The sequence below is a fragment of the Meleagris gallopavo genome, chromosome 1 (assembly GCF_905368555.1).
Source record: "Meleagris gallopavo chromosome 1, MGAL_WU_HG_1.1, whole genome shotgun sequence".
Taxonomy (NCBI): domain Eukaryota; kingdom Metazoa; phylum Chordata; class Aves; order Galliformes; family Phasianidae; genus Meleagris; species Meleagris gallopavo.
The window spans coordinates 92,002,366-92,021,826 of NC_139404.1; the positions used below are offsets into that span (position 1 = coordinate 92,002,366).

At 36.2% G+C, this 19,461-nt stretch overlaps 1 protein-coding gene across 2 annotated transcripts in view; it reads right to left on the reverse strand.

Moving 5' to 3' along the window:
- The window catches only part of CADM2 (cell adhesion molecule 2), a 626,180-nt gene that overhangs the window by 70,343 nt on the left and 536,376 nt on the right, over positions 1-19,461 (reverse strand). The window lies entirely within an intron of this gene.

The window sequence follows — 19,461 nt, forward strand, 5'->3', positions numbered from 1 at the left end:
CAAAATCCACTCCCAGACTTACATGAATAAAATCAAAAAAGATTGGTCCATTATTAGGAATAGAAAGCTGGCTTACTGAATCCTATTTCATAAACAGATAATGCATCTCAACTCCTTAGACACTAGTCATTAAAGCAATATATTAACAGCCTGAAGATTCATATTTATTTATTTCTACCTGGTAGCTTTGTACTTTTTAACCCAAGGATCAATTCCTTTCTTTGGAGTCCACTACATAAGAAGTTTCAGTCAACTGCAGTTCTAAACTTGCAATTTATATGGTAGCAGAATCTATCACAATGTTTTCCTTATAAAAGTATTCAATTTTATGACTAAATAATAAAATGTAAAATTCTTTCATAAAGTAAGCAAATGTCTAGTTAGCTGCTAGTATTACTGAAGAAATACTTAATTTGCTTAATTTAATTATTAAATATGAGTGTTAAGAATTAAACCTAAATACCTAAGCAGAAATATTTTCTTAAAATGTGGCCTTACACGCAGAAGAATAGTTCTAATGTCTTCAGTTACATAAGTATATTTTAAATAATACAACATATAAAGAAAGTGAAGTTTTCTGAAGGGAACTTGCTGCTGTGTATCTTATTTTCTATTTTCTTTATTTTCTATTTGGTAGGAACACTCAAACTTTTATTTCTCTTGAAAAGGAATGGTCTCACCAGTGCTAAGTACAGAGGGACAAACACTGGGTCAGGGAATATCACAAAATTCATAGAATTTTAAACCAAAGATTAAGAAACTGTTGGTGTAAAGGGACTTATCTATCCCTAACTGTAAATTTGTCATATTTGCTTCCTAATGTGCTTTCAAGCATTGTCTAAATACACATGAGCACAAAATAGATGCCTCCTTTCTGTTTAACACTAGCAAGGAATCTAGATGTCCACCATGTTGCAGAAGAATTGTCCCACATTATTACAGTGTGATTCGCTTTGATTTGTTAAGGTGGATGTGTTCAATTTTTCAAGAAAACTCCTCATTGCTCCCCATGTACCACTTTACTGTGAATCTGCAATCCCAAGAGTGGAAATTCTGGAATTTTTCTGCTATAAGGTAAGCCATCACCTTCATAAGTGGCACGTTAAAGCAACTTCTGTGTAGTGGAAATATAAGAAACTTAGAATTTAAATTGAACTTAGATGGCATGTCATAGGATAAAACCCATAGGATAACAAATAACTAGGAAAAGGATCCTTAGATCTAAATTATTCAGAGAGCTTTGTTACATCTTAATATACCAATTGCAGTCCTACACAGAATAGTTAGAGCAGCAGATGTACATACTCTGGCAGTGGTGGGGAGCTGTTAATTAACAGAGCCAGCCCCTTTGGCTCAGCAGCAGCAGCAGAGCCATCCCTGGGCAGCCAGCCCATGGTCAGCACGTCACGGTGGCTGGGCACAGCCCTCACTCCATCTCACCACTCTCCAGGAGGATGGTGCCTAAAGCAGAAATGCTGTCACAGCCACGAAATTAAATCTTGCCTTTGCTGCTGGGAAGCTTTGAGACACTTTGGTCTAAACAATTCATTAGTCAGGCAGAAGTGAGTTAAGAAGATGAGACATGCTCAAGCACCCAGGCCAGTGTGCTGCTACTGACAGCAACAACTGGAGTGGCTGCCTAGGGAAAGCAAGGGAGTGTGGTGACTGCCTGTGGCCCATTCCCTCTGAGTTCCTCTGGCATCTGCAATCACCCCATCAGGGGTGCTGGATGGTGCATCTCTTGCTCTCTTTAGTATCTATGCAGTATTTAGACTGTTGCCCATGAATTTCTCTAACTTCTTTCTGAATCTGCTTATGCTGTCTGTCAACCCAGCCTTCTGTGGCAATAAATTCAAAAAAAATTCCCTACCTGCTGTGCAAAAATATATCTACTTTCATCTGTCTTATACTGATCTCTAAGCAGCTGCAATGACTATTGCAGAATATGGTAACAGTTCTGCACATTATAACCTTGTTATGAGTTACGATAGACCTTATTTAGCAGGCATTCCTTGTTCTCTATCCTTCTATATTTGTTTGAATTTGATAATGTCTGAGATTATGGACAGAAAAAAGAAATCACAAGAAAACAAGGCAGACTGTAAATTAGGAGCATACTGGCCATTCCCTGATAAGTGCTTTAGCACCTTAATTGTTAAAAGCCCAAATGCAGCTGAAACATTGATGAGGAAGCTCCCCTTCCCTATCACAAAGCATGCTGAAATGAAAGTTTTCCCACAGGTAATCCTATTGAAATATGCTCATGGCTGTGCTTTCAGAGGTTCAGTCTTCACTCAACATTCTGGCTCAGTTAGGAGGTATTTAAGTTGGAAGGTTTAAAACATCAGGCAAACACATATATTCCTAATACTGCACATTAATCTCTACCGAATACATCTCTATTAAAGAATTTCAGTTTTTCTTCACTCACTAAAGCACTGTCATGATGAGGAGTGGAACAAACAGGGTAGCTTTATGTCTTAGTTTGTGATTACTCCAAGTCGAATCACACTTACAAATTTATCCCCCACTTTTTCTGACTTCATTGAAGAAAATATTTTAAAGACAGCTCAGATGTGACAGGCCATGCTAGTTCTTTGGCTAGCATGTATGGCTTTTACTAATTTGGTTTTGCATGTAGATTCCCACAGTGGCACAATCAGAATTGCAATACTCTTAAAGAAGCCAGAGATATTAACTACAAGCATATTAAAAATACCTTAACTGTGATCAATGACTACTTTGCCTGCCATCTAAAATGAATTTGAAATCTACAGCTTATCTGAAAAACTCCAAAGCAAGCTTAGATTTTGATGTAATTTATGTTTAAGATGATGATCATGAAGAGGACTGGAGCACCTCTCCTACAAAGACAGACTGAGAGAATTGGCCTGTTTAACTTGGACAAGAGAAGACTTTGGAGAGATCTCATTGAAGCCTTCCAGTACATGAAGGGAACTTACAGGTGGGAAGGAGAGTGACATCTTACATGCTCTGATAGTGATAGGTCAAGGGAAAATGGCTTTAAACTAACAGAAGAGAGATCTAGGTTAGATCTTAGGAAGAAATTCTTCACTCAGAGGGCAGTGAGGCCCTGGCACAGACTGCCAAGAGAAGCTGTGGATACCTATAAACCTTCCTTCTAACAATATCTTTATATATAAAAATTATATTTAACTTAGTCTTCATTTAGGAATGATACATTGATTTTATGCATCGCCTCTTCTTTCTGAATAGAGGGAACTTAATCAACACAATCCTTTTTAAAATAAATAAATAAATAAATAAATAACCAGAAAGGTCAAAATGTTCTTCACTGAGATCTTGATCTCAAACTTAGATAACTTACTACCAGAGATAACCTTTATCTTTAAGATATGAAAAGCATCAAACAAAAAAAAGAAACAAACACAAACAAAACAAAAAATGCCAGCTGTTCACATACTTGATCTCACTGAGCATGTTAACATCCATCTGGGTATCTAAGCATTCTGTCAAGACTTTGTAGCCAACGTGGATAAAAATAGGAAAGACAGAAGTATTTGTAGAACGCTAATGAGACAAGTAAATTCACTGTTTTGAGTATGGCTCTCTTGAATACCATCTTTTAATTCTCCAAATAGGGAGATCTTTTCTCTGCAGTTCCTAAAAAACAAGTGCTGGTGAAAATGTTTAAATGAATAATGGAAAAGGCATCACTACTTTCACCAGTGCATTTTTTCAAAATGCTAGTGTAGTTTTCCAAGTCACCTGAGGAAATGGCTGCTTCATTAATTTGACCGTATGGGGTCAATCTCAATTGAGAATCTGGATTTCCAGATTTATCAGTTAATCATCCAGTTGTAAGCTTAAATCTTGAGGGAACTTATTGTTTGTATAAAGCCTCACTCTTGATGAGTCATATTAGGATGAGCTGGTTTGGGAACATTTCATCTATCAGAAACATCAATATCCACTCTCTAACCTTTCATAAGATGCTTGGATAAATGGTTTTATTTTATCAGATAAAAACTTTTTATGATTTTGTAGTTTTGCAGAGCTTGACTAACCCTCAGAGAGCATTTTTCTCCTCAAAAGAATTAGTCAAAAGTGTCCTAAGTACCTTTTAAAAGCTTCTCTTTTTATTAGGAAGCCAACTTCAAAATATGAATTAACTATTATATTTGGTCTATACCTTTCCCTTTCAAGCATCTCAGAAGACACAGCTCAGCTTAAAAACATTTATGATGCCCTATATCTCTTATACCGGTGTTTTTAAAATGACTAAGAATTAAATTACCAATGTATGTTAAAAATGAAGTGGCAACAAAATAGATATTTCTACTTTTTACTATAAAGATTTGTGAGGAATTTACAGCTATAAAGACAACAGGAACAACAGAACAACAAGAAATGTTGAAAATACTTCAAGCTGTATATTATGCTCTTGAAAAAACTGCTTAAATTTAAAGAGGGTAGGAATCTCAAAAGGCGTTAGTATTCATAGTTTACAGTTAAAAAAAAAAAAAAAAGAAAAAATACATAGTAGGAAGGAGAAGAAAAAAAAACAAATCAAAACAAACAGAACCACCCTTAATCTCTTATCTTCTGTTCTGGTTATAGAAAAAGCCTTTCTTTTACCCATCGCAAATGCATAGAGGTGACAGAACTCACCATCTATAAGTTTCCTTGAATAAAACAGTCCTCTCACTTTCAGACCGGATCTTCGGGTTACAGCTGCTAACCACGTTGATAGGATGGGCTAAATTTACAGCTGAAAATGCTTATCCTAAACAAGCCTATGGCAGTAACTGATTACAGTGACTCAAGAAGAATCTTATCAAAGCATAGGTGTTTTTTCCTGTTACTGAGACAGGAAGCATAGATTGCTCCAAGGGAAATGATATTTTTTTATATTTTTCAATACCTATTTTTTAATCTTTCCTTGCAACTATTTTTTAAAGTTCAATTCGGGACAGTAAATACGTACCTTCAGCTGCAAGAATCTGAATGTACTCCTTCTGCAACAATTATCTTTTTTGGATATGTCTCCCAGTCATCAGGCTGATTCTCCTTTATCCTTTAGTATCCTCATAGTCAGGACTCCCTTTTACCTAAGATCTTCTGCCCTCAGAACAGCTGTGCAGCGTTACTGCTTTGTGTCTGAGTAGATCTTTCCCAACTGATGACCAAGACATTATTACACTAACTTCTTTGAAAATATTTACCTGTAGTTTCTCTTTCCCTTTTATGAATTCCTTGTGCCTCCTATCCCACCATTCCTTTATTTTAGTCTTTCTAAAAACGGCAAGACAGTATCAAACAAATACCCTGAAAAGTGTATAAAACATATAGTTCCAGTGTTATTTAAAATCTTATAAGTATAAAAACCTGCTACAAATAACATTTGGGAGATCGGCTTTCTCACAGTCATGAAACAGATCAACAAGAGAAATTATGTGAAATCAGAAGATACCTTATCAGTGAATTGCAACAGAAATATCCCTTGTATTCTCTTACTGTAAGCTGCAGGGAGATGAGAGATGTACAAAAAGATTGCCTCAAAAACAGCCTCTATGAGGAAGATGACATAGGAATGTAGTCCAGAATTTTATTTTGAAGAACTCAATAGCCATTGCTACGTGAAGGCAAATGCAGAGGAGTCCCTTAAGCATGTTCCTGAAATACAGTCCTCCATAAAGTAAGCTAAATTTTAAATGTGTGCGCAAGGAGAGGGCATCAAATTCGTGTGCTCTCTACTATGAGTGATCCACTGTCCTTCCATGATTCATACTGAAGTAAAAAAAACAGTTCAGAGAAGTATAATTCATAATCAGTAGCCACAAGGTATGTGCTGGAGAAGCAACATTTGTCAGGGTTAGCTTGGTAATGTTAGCTTGTTCAGCTTTGGAGAAAATGCAAAATCAAAGAGCTTACAAATGTGTAATATGGCCGAAGGGGCAATGTTAGAAAGTTTCATCATGATATTGTGCTATATATATCAAAACTGAGGTCAAATAAGCAAATTGTCTCAATAGTGGAATACACGGGAACTCACTACCAAGGTATATGAATAACAAAACTATTTATTTAATTGATTTCTTACGCCCCCAGTACTACAGCATGCAAACAGGCAACTCGGAATAAATGCATTGAAACATTAAATCAAACTGTGCACAGTTAGTCACTAGCTACATTCTTTGCCCCCAGTACTTCTAACTGTATTCACAGACAAACACTTAACTAAAAATGAACCTTCTTAAAAATGGTTCTTGTTACAAAGATCTCTAAGAAAATACTGTAATCATTCAGGTTATATGTTTTGTTTTGCCCATTTCAACAGTGCTTTTCCTAATGCCAGTAATTTCTTCTAAGACTTTTATCTGCTCTCCTCTTCTTTATTCAACAAAATGAATCTACTTTTTGTCTTAGAGATATTAAACTCACCTTGCAGTGAAATTATCACTGCATGACATAAAAATAGCATGCTAACCTCCTACAAACATCACCAGACTTTAAAGAATGCAGACAAAATGTGCTGCCTCTTTCTTTTGGAGTCCTGAAGGGGATCTCTATGAAAAGCTTTGTGTGCTCATAATAAACTGGGGAAAAAAAAATCATTTTAAGCAAGTTTGTTCTCTTGTTTTAGGAAGAGAAAGTCTATTGATTTTGTATTTTTTAACTTGACTTATTATTTCATTCTGCACCGCTTTCCTTCCTCTTCTATTAGAAGCTGCACAATATGAGGTTAGGCTTGATTGTCAAATGAGCAAGAGAAGCCAGTTCCGGCTACAGATCTCCTACTTCCCTCACAGCCCACTCTTTCTTAGGCCAACATTTAGCACAAGTACCTGCAGATACAATACTGATCTATCTTTTCGTTGTGATGGATATCTAAATCTCATTTTAGTAACATAATGATTGCAAAGACTCTCAGAAAGTCATCTTGGCTAATTGAAATTAATAACTTCAAATCCATATATCAGTTTATTTGCTAAAATGTACCCTGTAAAGGGAAAGGTTTATCTTTTTTTTCTCCCCCTGTTAACATAAGAAACTCCATTATCTTTAGTTTACATAAGAAGTAGAAACCTTTTTGCAAAGTCCATAGTCTTTATAAATCACATGGCTCTCCTGTAGAGCGAACAAACTCAAAATGTATGTCTTATGGAGCCTAATTACACCTAAATAGAAATTAACTATAAACTCCTGAACTATTGACAAAAGGTCTTAGCTGTGTGCCAGGGTATAAAGATAGATCAGGATTGACAGGCACCTGCTACTGCTTAAGTTTTAGAGCTCATGCTGGTTATTTAAATTATTCATCCTGTGTTTTCTCATAATCAGGTGACTTTTTAAATTTTCTATTACCTGAGATTTTTCAATGATGATCATGTCTGCAAAAAGTTTTTCTTTGAATACGCCACACTGAGAAACATTTCCATAAGGTATTCTACCATAGTATTCATTATTTCCTGATTTTAGAACTTCCATGACACACAAGCACCAGTTCAGATTACACCAGTAAACTACGTAAAAGAATTAACTTCCTAGACATCAAACGTAATGTGAAAGCTGAAGTGGATGGAGCTCTTTATGATTGATACGAATAGAATTATTTTATTCATTGATCAGTGAACTACTCTGTTCATGTTTGAACCAAAAACTAACCCACTACTACCATAATGACTCAATAGTTCCAAAATGAATAAACACTGAGTGTGACAATAAAAAAAAATTGAGAAAAGAGAATGTTTTCACTCACCTCACCTTCTGTTACTCCTTATCAACAAACCACACACACTAAAAACCTTTTCCTGGTAAAGTCTTAAACAGAATTATATTTAAACTTACTTCAAGGATCAACATAATTAAGAACAATAGTTCTCCAGTATCTGTGATTGTTGCCTACTTCAGCTAATGTTTTTTGTAGCAATACAAAATCTTAATATCGTATATCACATATGTATAGCAAGTTCTAGAGAAGACAAATCTTTAAAGTATTCCAAATATCTGATCTTCTCAACCTAGTGTAGGTTCAAACATCTGTGTTTCAGGATAAGCTGCAGAAAAATATTTTTAACTCTCATGGAAGTGTAAAGTGTATTTTAGCTTTTTGTAGCTGTTTTAAGTATGTTTAATTGCTTACTGATTGCCAGTCTTATTTTGGTACAAAGAAATCTCTGAATCATTTCAGACTTCATTTTGAAGTTTGTGCATTAAAGAAAGAAATAAACCCAAATAATATTCGTATAACATACTTTAATTTTACCACTTGTATGAATATAATACTAAAAGAAAAATATTTCTGTTTATTCTTTTGAGTAACTATACTCTCCAGTTTGAGTCTCATCATTAAGTCTCAGAAATCTTTCATCTCTTCATTGTTTTAAAATGTATTTTGTGATACTGAATATTCCCTCAAGTATACCTGTAACAGTTTTCCAAGCCTGATGCTTTCTCTACAGCTGTACTTTTTTTTTAATCCAAAATGCTTTTCAAGTTTTGCTTTGCTTTTAAATCTTAAGGCACTTCAGATGCTTTGCAAGGTTTCCTACAGTCCTGAATTGTTTATTGGTACTATTGTTAATGGTATCCAACCAACTTGATAATGCCTTTAATGGAAGAACTTCTTCATCAGATTAAGTACTAGATCTTGTGGCTAATTTTCTTCAAGAAATTCAAAGTTGTGGTTGTTTAACCCAGGTAGACAGCTCAGTGCCTCACGGTTAGCTGCTCACCTGCTATCGCTTGCAACACTCCTTCAGTGGTATGGGGAAAAAGAGGAGGAGTAAAAGCAAGAAAACATATGGATTAAGGATTTTTTTTTCCTGTAATTGAAGAAGTAGGACAGAGTTAAAAACAAAAACAAAACAAAACAAAACAAAAGCCAAAAAAACCACCAAGCAGTGTCAATCACTACCTCCCATGGCCAGATTGATACCCAACTGCCTTCCCTAAATCCTCTATTTCCCTTTTTATTTAATGCTGAGAATGATATTATGTAGCATGGTGTTATCTTTTTGGTTGGTTTGAGTCATCTGCTTGGCTGTGTTCCATGTCCTATCCCAAGCTCTCACACATCCCCTAATTACTCACTGGAGGAGAGTGCCAAAGAGAGGCACTGCACAGCCTATGTTCAGCCACAGCTAACATACAAATGCACCCCTGTGTTACCAACATTGCAGATCTAAACCCTACAGGCTGCTTTGGCGAGAATTAGCTCCATCCCAGCCAGATCCAGTACAACATCTCACTGCCATCGCTATAAGTTTTTCTTGCCTTCCGTTTTTCTCTTTGATATTTACAATCAACCACAATTTCCTAAGCTTATTAGGCACTGCCAGTGTTTTGGTGTACTTACAGCTGGAGCTGGAGCTCTTAAATTCAAAACTGTATTCTTTATGGATGTTCAGGCTAGCTTCATAGAAACAATTGCACTACTTCAGATTTGTGTATGAGGCATGTACCTCACATGTACATCATGCTTAGCTGCCTACAGCAGCTTTTGTTCACACACTGCTCAGATATTGTCAGTAGGCTCTTAGAGCAAAAAGGTTTCGCACTGGAGCTGTATGCTCAATTTTGTACAAATATGAACATTCAAAGTGAGAAAAGAAGAAAAAATGCTTGTACTTATTCACCACCTTCCCAACACATTTGAAGATTAAAAACATTCCATGCTTTCTAAGGGGCTGATCTTCTCCAGCTTTTTACTTTGGCATTCACCTCTGCTAATTTTTCAGTCAGAATGTTGAAGCTACCCTATGAGCATTGTAGATGTGCTAATGCTTTTTCATAGAGGAGAACAGTAAGTGCCTCCAGCAACCTGGGCCATACACTGCCCATTACATCACCTTGCCTTTTGCTTCTCCACTTTTTTCATCTCTCTCTCATATTTGTCAAATATTTCACCTACTTTTGGGTAGGTAAATTTTGGGGTCTCATTCCATCCCCACTCCACTTTTTTCCTTCCTCCAAATCTGACCTACTTCCCAAAAAACACGCTGTACATTTCTACTAATTTATACTTTCCTAAGTCTTGAAACTTTTCTATACCCTGTTGGTAACCACTCCCATTAAAGGCAATTTTTTTCTCTGAATGACTTTATTTCTACCTCTAAACAGATAAGTAAACACAAAACAGAGAAGGGAGAAGGAGGCTGCCAAATTTTCAAACTTTCAGCAACAAAATATCACTTGGGAGAAAACGGGCCTGAAGAATAGAGGCACAGTGATGTAGTCCATAAACAAAAGGTAAATCTTTTTCAAATGCACCATGCGAAGGTCAGGGAATAAACACTGACTTCATTTTTATTTTTTTCAGAGTTCAGTTCTATTCTAAAAGAGATGTGGATATTTTAATGCATTTTTAGTTCTTCAAATCAAAATAAACAGTATTTTAGACTACATTTTAGCAGTCAATTCTAAACCACACTGTTTTATACGGACATTAAAGTCTTATGCTTAAAACATCTCAAGTTCAGAGAAAGAACTATACCCTTTACAGCTTACAAACAGCTTTCATTAAAAGTGCATTTTAAAACCTTCTGCCTATAGAAAACAATGTCTCTGGTATGTATGGTTATACTGTTCATTTTGTGTTGTCAGTTTTATAAATAATTTATATTTTAAATTTTAAACAGCCCTCTCCAGAATTCTAACATCTCTTTCAAAAAGTTTCCTGAGGCTAAAATGGCGAAGAGAGGTATAAGTCAGTACAACATCGGGAAAGAAAAGAAAATACATTAAAAGTCTCATGTTATAAATCCTGCCTTACTTTCTGGGGAATGGAGACCTTGCAGAAATGGGTAGGGACTACTGCCACTGTAAGCTCACTGGCACTAGCTCAAGGACAAATACCAGGAAATACTTTGCAGGGAATATCTGTGAGTTGGCTTGGACTCGAACAGCGATCAGATAAGGTGCTTTCCAATTTTTATAAGGTAGCAAAGATGCTGCTTTTGTATCAAAAGTAAAGGCCTGCTATGGACAGATTGCACAAGAACAAGCTGTTCAGGTGCAAGCACAGTATATTATAGCAGCTCTCACAAGCAACAGATAAGATATTCCTAACAACATATCAATAATTAGGGTCCGGTGACAGCTTTGCTTTCAAGAGATTGTGTGAGTGAAGGGGGAGAAATTGTTTCCATCAGGTGCATCTCCCTTTCTGCTGCAGGCAGCTGGGGGAAGGCAACCTCATAAAACTGCAGCCTGGTAGCTTCACACAGTGAGAAAGCAAGGTCCACTGAATGGTAACATTACTCCAACTGGGGAACGGGTACATGATGAAGTAGAGAAAAAGCTGCTTTCAAATAACAGAGCAAGAACTACTCTGTCTCAGTGCTGAGTACATCTGTAATGTAGCCCCCTTCCCCATTTGTGCCTGGGATTGGTGCCATTTATTGAATGTGAATTAGAAAGTCAAATCCCTTTCCTTTCAGATTTATTATCTAAGATCTACACTCAGATAAGAGAGGGGAAAAAAAAAAAAAGAGGAGAAACTATATAGAGATAAGTGAATATAAAGAATAATTCTCACACCTTGTTTAAATGTTTTATTGCTGTTCTGAGAGGCTTTTTCTTTTCCATCAGAGTATAGCTGAGATGATAAATGGCACAGAAGAATTTCATTCACATGAAAAAGCATTGATTAAACACAGAAATCTTAATGACCTGATTTCACTATAATTCTAGTTCTATAGGTTTCTAATTATGCATTCAAACTGCTAAATCTTTGTGCTTTTTATACTGCTGTTTACACCTTGTTGATTCCTTCTTAACCTTTAAGAGCTATTGAGAAATTAGTAGATTATTCTTTTTCACCAGCTATAAGTAAAGCATAATGATGAGAACAAAGGATGATAGAAACTGCAGTGGATTAAATGGACAATAACAAAAAAATATTTCAAAGACATGTAAATGTCAGTAGTATTAAGATAATATGGTGCTCAAGTGGATGCATCAGAATGGCAGCTGAAAATTACTAGGATTAACCAAAAACTATGCTCTTAATGCTAATGAAGTACTGCTGGGGATAGGAAAGCAGCAGCACAGCATAACGGCAGGATGTGCACACCTTAGTTACTATGCATTTCACAGAATACAGGAAAATAACACCCTCTTATCTGGTATGTCTTCAGATCATTTTCTAACATTGTGTTTTTCATAAAAGTTTCTAAGTATACATGCATGCATACATGCAACAAGAGCTGTGGAAAATGCCAATTATTCAGAAGTAACAAAGAGATTCACCATGACTAATTTTAAGTGCTTTTTACATTGTCATACTGTATAACAAAATAAGAGTACATTTTGTAAAATCAGCTTGGCTTACAGACAAAGAATAGGACAGCTCAACCTGATGCACCAGATTTTATGCTATTTGATAGGTAATGTTGTAGATTCCAAGGAAGAAATGGGAGGTAGTTTCTTTTATGCCACATTTTCAAATTCCTTTTTTCTTTTTCTTTAATCAGCGTTACATCTGTTAGTGATATTTCCAGCCAGTTGATACCAGAAGTATATATAAAAATATTGATGAGCAAAGATTATTATGAGCTTTTTTTTCCTCTGATGATTCAGGATTTTCAACTGCTTTGATATTTCAGGCTGAGATACTTAGAGCTATTCAAATGCCTAACTTGCAATGTTTTCAGTAAGAGCTGTGTACCGATACTTGTAAGAAACGATGTCTCTGCAAGACAAGTAAGCTGAGAAATCTCATCTAAGAAACACCACCTGCATTTTTGGGCTAGGGTCAAATACTTGCTGGCACAAGAATCAAAGAGGAAAATGAAAAGTGGCTGATTCACTTCCACCTTTTTCATTATATAAACAGATGAAAATCTGATTCAGAGTTCCTTGCTCAACCAAATACAACTTGTTTAAAATCTTGTGGCTATTGATGTGAGACAGAGTCAAGGAGAAGCCTCATTAAACTAAAATTCCTTCATGCATTTGAAATGCAGCAACAACGCAGAGAGCTGATAAAAGTACTAGCGCTGCAACTTGAATGACAAACAAGTACTATGAAAAGTCTTCAGTACCAACCCTCATTAACCAAGCTATGCAATTCTTGACTTTCAGTGCATGTCAAAACATTGCTCACCATGAAATCTGGGAGATGTAGCAGATTCCCTTTTCATCAGGTAAGAGACCTTTAATAATGTCTTAATTTCAGTTGGGATGGAATTGTTTCCTTCAGAGTGTCTGGTATGATGCAATGTTTTAGTTCTAGGACAAAAACAGTGTGGATAACACACTGACATTTATAGTTGCTGCTAAGCAGTGTTGTACAGAACCAAGGCCATTCTCAGCAAAGGGCCCAGGGCACTGGAAGGAAACAGAATAAGGACAGCTAACTTAAACTGGCCAAAGGAATGTTCGTACCATATGACAACATGTGGAAGAAGAGTTTTGAAAGGAGTGTGGGAGTTCATCTCTCTTCCACTGCTCAGGGGGCTAGCTGGGCATCAGTTTGTGTAGTGGTGAGAATTTCTTGTGAGTTACTTGTAATATATATTCATACATATGTATATATATAGTCATAACTATTACCATTTTCCTTTTCTTTATCCTAGTAAATATTTTTATCTCAACCCACGAGTTCTACTTTATTTTTTTCTGATTCTCTCCCCCATCCCACTGGGAAAGGGGGGAATGAGTGAACCACTGTGTGGTCCTCAGCCATCTGCTGACTTAATCCACAAGAAATAATTAGCAGTACCTACGATGTTCCTATGATTTTTTTTGAAACTGGTTTCTTCTAAAAAAAAAAAAAGTTGGGTTGGTATAACAGTTGCAATAACACTAAAAGGAAGGATTATGCATGGTAAGATTTTTGTACCTGAGTTATATTTTTTTCACGAGTATCAAAAAACTCTAGAAGAAAGCTTATATTGAAGTACGCTGAATTGTAGGGAGGCCCTTCACAGGGATCAAGATAAGCTGGATCACTGAGCTGAGGTGAATGGGATGAGGTTCAACAAGGCCAAATGTCATGTCCTGCGCTTTGGCCACAATAACCCTATTCAGTGCTACAGGCTTGAGGATGAGTGGCTGGATAACTGTGAAGAGGAAAGGGACCTGGGAGTGTTGGTTGATGCTGTGCTGAACATGAGCCAACAGTGTGCCCAGGTGGCCAAGAGGGCCAATGGCATCCTGGCCTGCATTACAAATAGTGTGGCCAACAGGAGCAGGGAGGTAATCATCCCCCTCTACTCAGCACTGGTGAGACTGCACCTCGAGTTTTGGGCCCCTCACTACAAAAAAGACATTGAGGCCTTGGAATGTGTCCAGAGAAGGGCAATGAAACTGGTGAGGGGTCTGGAGCACAAGTCTTATGAGGAGAGGCTGAGGGAACTGGGTTTGGTTAGTCTGGAGAAGAGGAGGCTCAGCGGAGACCTCATTGCACTCTACAACTTCCTGAAGGGAGGTTGTGATGAGGAGGGGTTTGACCTCTTCTCCCAGGCAACAAACAGGACCTGAGGAAATGGCCACAAGTTGTACCAGAGGAGGTTTAGGTTAGACATAAGGAAGAACCTTTTCTCTCAGAGAGTGGTCAGGCACTGGAATGGCCTGCCCAGAGAGGTCATGGAGTCTCCATCCCTGGCAGTGCTCCAGAGGCATCTGGATGAGGAGCTGTGAGATACGTCTTAGTGCTCGTAGTAGCAATGGTAGTGGGAGGACGGTTGGACTAGATGATCTTGCAAGTCGTTTCCAACCTTGCGATTCTATGATTCTATGATAAATAATGAAATACTTTCTGCCTTCAAGAGAATATAATGAAATTTTAATACTAATATAATAATACATTAGGAAATTATGATTACTTATATTTCAGAGATGAGTCCTATACTGTTGTCTGTGTCAATTTCTTTCATGTCTAAAAATGACTTACAAAACAGCAATACAATAAAAAAAATGCTATTTACTAACTACAAACTACAGTAGTTTGTTTTCGTTTTCCCAAACATATCATTATCTCCAAACAGAAGGAAGTGCTTGAGTTCATGCAAACTTCTCTCACACTAAAAATTATCCATTAGCACCTCCATGGTAATAATTTTAGCACTGTAAAGAAGATATCCTCAAGCTCTCAGTGGGATCCAGTCTATTAGCCTCTAGTTCTAGCTACCCACAGCAAACACAAAACTTAACAGCACAGAAACAGCTGTACTGGATCAGACTAAAAATTGAGGCAGCCCAATGCCTTATCTCCAGCACCAGGGGCAAGCAGTTGTCTAGGGAGCAGACTAAGCACAGATGTTGCCTCTGCCAACAAACTTCCAACATACTGCTATCTCAGGCACTTCTGATACCAACCACAGAGTAAACCATGATGATTTTCCGTTCCATGAATTTATCCATTTTACCGTTGAATTACCATATTTTACCACCTCTTGTATCCATTTACTACAAATTCTGGAACTCTACCTGTCACTGCGTGAAGAATGACTACCATGCTTTGCTGTAAAACTGGTCATTACTAGCTTAATTCAGCCCTCAATGTTTCTATTTGAAGAGAGAATGAACCAACAATCCCTTTCAACTATTTCTACATAACTTACAATTTTGTAAGCCTCTGTAATATTTTCTGTCAAGTGACCACCACCTTGCACATTGTTTGTTCCATTCATAGAAATCCAGAATGTTAAGAATGGATTTCCCTTAAGAATCCCCCCCCCCAGGTTATCTACTAATTCTAGCTCTTCTTAAAAATCTTACTGTTATCAAGTCAGTTCTACAGACTTGCACGTTCTAGGACCTCTCCTGAATCCATTTTGTCTCACATTAGCACAGTGGTTTTAAGCATGAAGCTTCTTGTCACTACTGGTAATTCATCTATTTCATCCTCAAGTCCTTTGAATGCTCAAGTGAAAACATCTGATCCTGATGGTTTCTTATTTCTGTTCACTTTGTCCATTTCTTCCACATTCTCCTATACAGTGCATTTAAGAAATTTCCAATGAGCACCTCAGAATAAAAGGGAGATAGTCTGTAATATACCCATTTTCTTTCACAGTAAATATTGATACATTGAATTCATTTGAGTTCATCTTGTATCTGAATTCTTCGCTGATCGTACAAATGAACGCTTTCTCTCCTTGATACATTTCAAGGAAGATTAGCTAATACTTTTAATTACCTTTGCCAGATGCTCCTCACAATTTTTTTCTTTCTTTTTTTTTTTTTTCTTTCTTTTTTTCTTTTTCTTCTGTTGAGATTTCCATCAGCTAAAACCCAGTAGATTCACCACTGTTTCTTAGCTAGACCATTCCCTGACTGGGCTGTTCATGTGTAGAGCTCTGGAGTCATTGCTTAGCCTCTCAGCTACCTATAGCAGATTCTTATGGGAGGGACAAACCATGCACGCAGCTACAGTACTTTATTAGCAATTATTTCCTACCTATGGTTCTTCATCCTTCCTTCCTGCATGCCACTTTTGCTCTCCTGAGAAAGACTACGTATCCCAGACTTGATCTTTCTTCAAGCCTTTTAATATACATTTTGGAAACAGTTTACAGTGGTACTTTAAATACCAAGCCTCATATCTGGAGATTTTGGTTTTCACTAGCCAAACTGAAGTCTGAAAAATATTAGAGATTTTCCTTGCAAGGGAAATACAGAGTAAGAGTAAAAAAGAAAAGAGAGATATTTTAAATTTCCACTATTAATGAAAGGTGCTAATATATTCATTCTCTCACCTGTTTCTTTCCAGCCATGTCTGTTACAACCATAATCTCATTTACCTTGTCATCTCAATTTGTTCTTGGACTATGTTCATACACCAAAGAGTTGTACATTTCGACAACTAAAAAAGTTATTTGGATACTTCTCCATCCTTGGTTTTCCAGCCTTCAGCAGCTGCACCAATTGGCTGGGCTAATGCCAAAAAAGTTCTGTGTGGGAAGATACATGCACTTCCTCTATCCATACAAATACAATTCCAAACAGGAGATGAATTTCTGAATGAAAGGATACCAAATACAAAGAAGAAATGAAAAAGATATAGATTAAAAGAAAATCCTAGTTTGATATTCAGTTGTCCTTCTCATGTTCTTGATGTGACCACTTCCATTCCTGTAGAAGGACAGTGTTTTACTTGACTAGTTTACAGCACACACTTTCTTGGTGCTGCTCTAAATATGAGGAGGGAATGCATGATCTGATGCTCTCCTTGATGCTGCGTGTTTCAGATCACATCTGCTACAGAGAGAATAATCTCAGTTTCTGCAGTTATATAAGAGAGCTTACTCTGAATGTGATTTGAACCAATGGAAATTAACTAACATTTTTCTTGTGTTCTGTGTCTGATGGTTGTTCGCTTGTAACTGTAGCTAATCTCTTATTTACTGAAATTATCATAGCATCTCCCAAAATATTTTCTCTCATTTTTACTTCCAGTCTACCACTGAATTACAATTACACATGCTGTATTTCAACTTTACTGTCTTCTATGGACCTCCTTTATTTTAGGATGTGTTCATATTGTACACAACTCCATCAGCTACTCTTTGCTAGGCATTCAACTAAAAGAGAAAAGAAAAATTTCAAAAGGCATTTGCATTCAAAATGGATTTAATGAGAACTAAAAATGCTGCATGTTGTTTTCCACAATGTACTATCTGCAACATTTCTTTGTGTAAACACTGCAGAAACAGGACATTTACAAAAAGAGAAAAAGCAATGATTGAATTGAGTCTATGATGTAATGTGATTGTTTTACAGAACATCAAAGGGGAAGTTCCTTTGCACTGCAAGAGGTTTTATTTTAAAGTGTAATTTTTAGTCAGGCACTAATTCTCCCTTCTGTTTCTTTTTGTGTCGCACTTTTTACTACACCAATAGAAAGTTCCAGTTGTGAAGTGAAGATACAGCTTCTCATACTATCAGGATGCTTAACACAAAGTGAAATTTAATCTATTATGTATACATGCAGTAACTCAGCAAAAATGTTACCTACTTCTTACTATGTTATCTACTACATCTACAGCACAATTACATGGTGGAATATTGATGTATAAGGTTTCAAGCTGAATGTTTACATAATCCTTTAAATTAATTGGCTTTTTGTTGCAAAGACAAACTACCTATCTGGAAAGCTTCAATATGCAGATTTTTCTTTACAGTTTATATCATAATCTTCATCAGATTTTAGAATATTTTATGGAAAATGAATACTCAGTTAACACAGCATATAAAAAATGCTTACTAAATCAAGGCAGGAGATAACATTATGATGAACTCCTTTATAAAGATTATTATTTAAAAATTGGCCAACTATCCAAAGAAAGCAATTACATCAGTGATAGTAAAATCCTGGCCAATGTTGTCAATTTTGGCTTTAACAGATATTTGGACTGGCATCAGTGATTATTAACTGGAATTATTTAAAAAATAGACTGGGCACTGAATTTGGATACTGAAAAAATTCACCATTAATAACAGTTATGCATATTATGATTTACAAAACTGACCTATGTCACACGTTAAATCATTAGCCTAATGTTGCAAATAAAATGTATTTTCTACATACATTTCCCACTTAAAAAGCTCTGAAATGTATTGTTTAATTTTGATTAAATTTTCTTAAATATATTCACTGCTGCCTGTGCAGGTGGAGAAAATTTATGCTTAACTCATACGTAATGTTTCAGTGCAGTTTTTGAATGAATCTTACAAGTTTGGTTCATAAGAAATTTCTGTGTGGTTGACATTGACCATGGGATACAGAATGATTAACATTAGCTGACATGGGTTATATGGCATCAGATCAAATTAAAAGTAGGCTGTTTATGAGTTAATAATCACCTACTAAAATATAATCAGTTCCTATTACAGAAATATCATTTCACACTTTTCCAAACAACGAAAAAAGAATATATGAAGAGCCTAAATACAAAGATGTAATACAAAGTGCTGTTAGAACAAGGTAAAGAAAATTTTCAAGAAAATTTTCAACAAGAACAATGCATGAAAGACAGAGATGGGATAAAGAAAGTTGTATTTGTAGGAGACAGGCTTTATCTAGTTGCTGAATAAGCTAAGTCTGAAGAAGATAACTTGAACAGAAAGGAGAGGTGAATTTCAGCAGAAAATCCTTAAGTTGAAAGACAAGAATAGTAGAGCATGTGCCATCTTGAGTTGTTACACAATGGTAAGGAACAAAGGAATGAGAACTGTGAGCATGGGTTCTTACCTTTATCCAAGCCTAAAACAGCAGATGATATTTTGTCTCATATGAAAGTGTATATTTAAAAATATATTTACAGAATTTCACTTAAAGCTGTGTGCGATGTGTCATGGAAAGTTAGCTGTAAAATTCCAGCATTTGAAAGGCATAATCATGAGAAAAAAAAGTATACCTCAGTTGCTGAGAGATATTAGAAATCCATGCTAGTTATGGGATCAAGGTAAAGGAGGCTAGGTAGAGTTCCTCTTTGTTAAAAACTTACTGATTATGACAAAATTCTA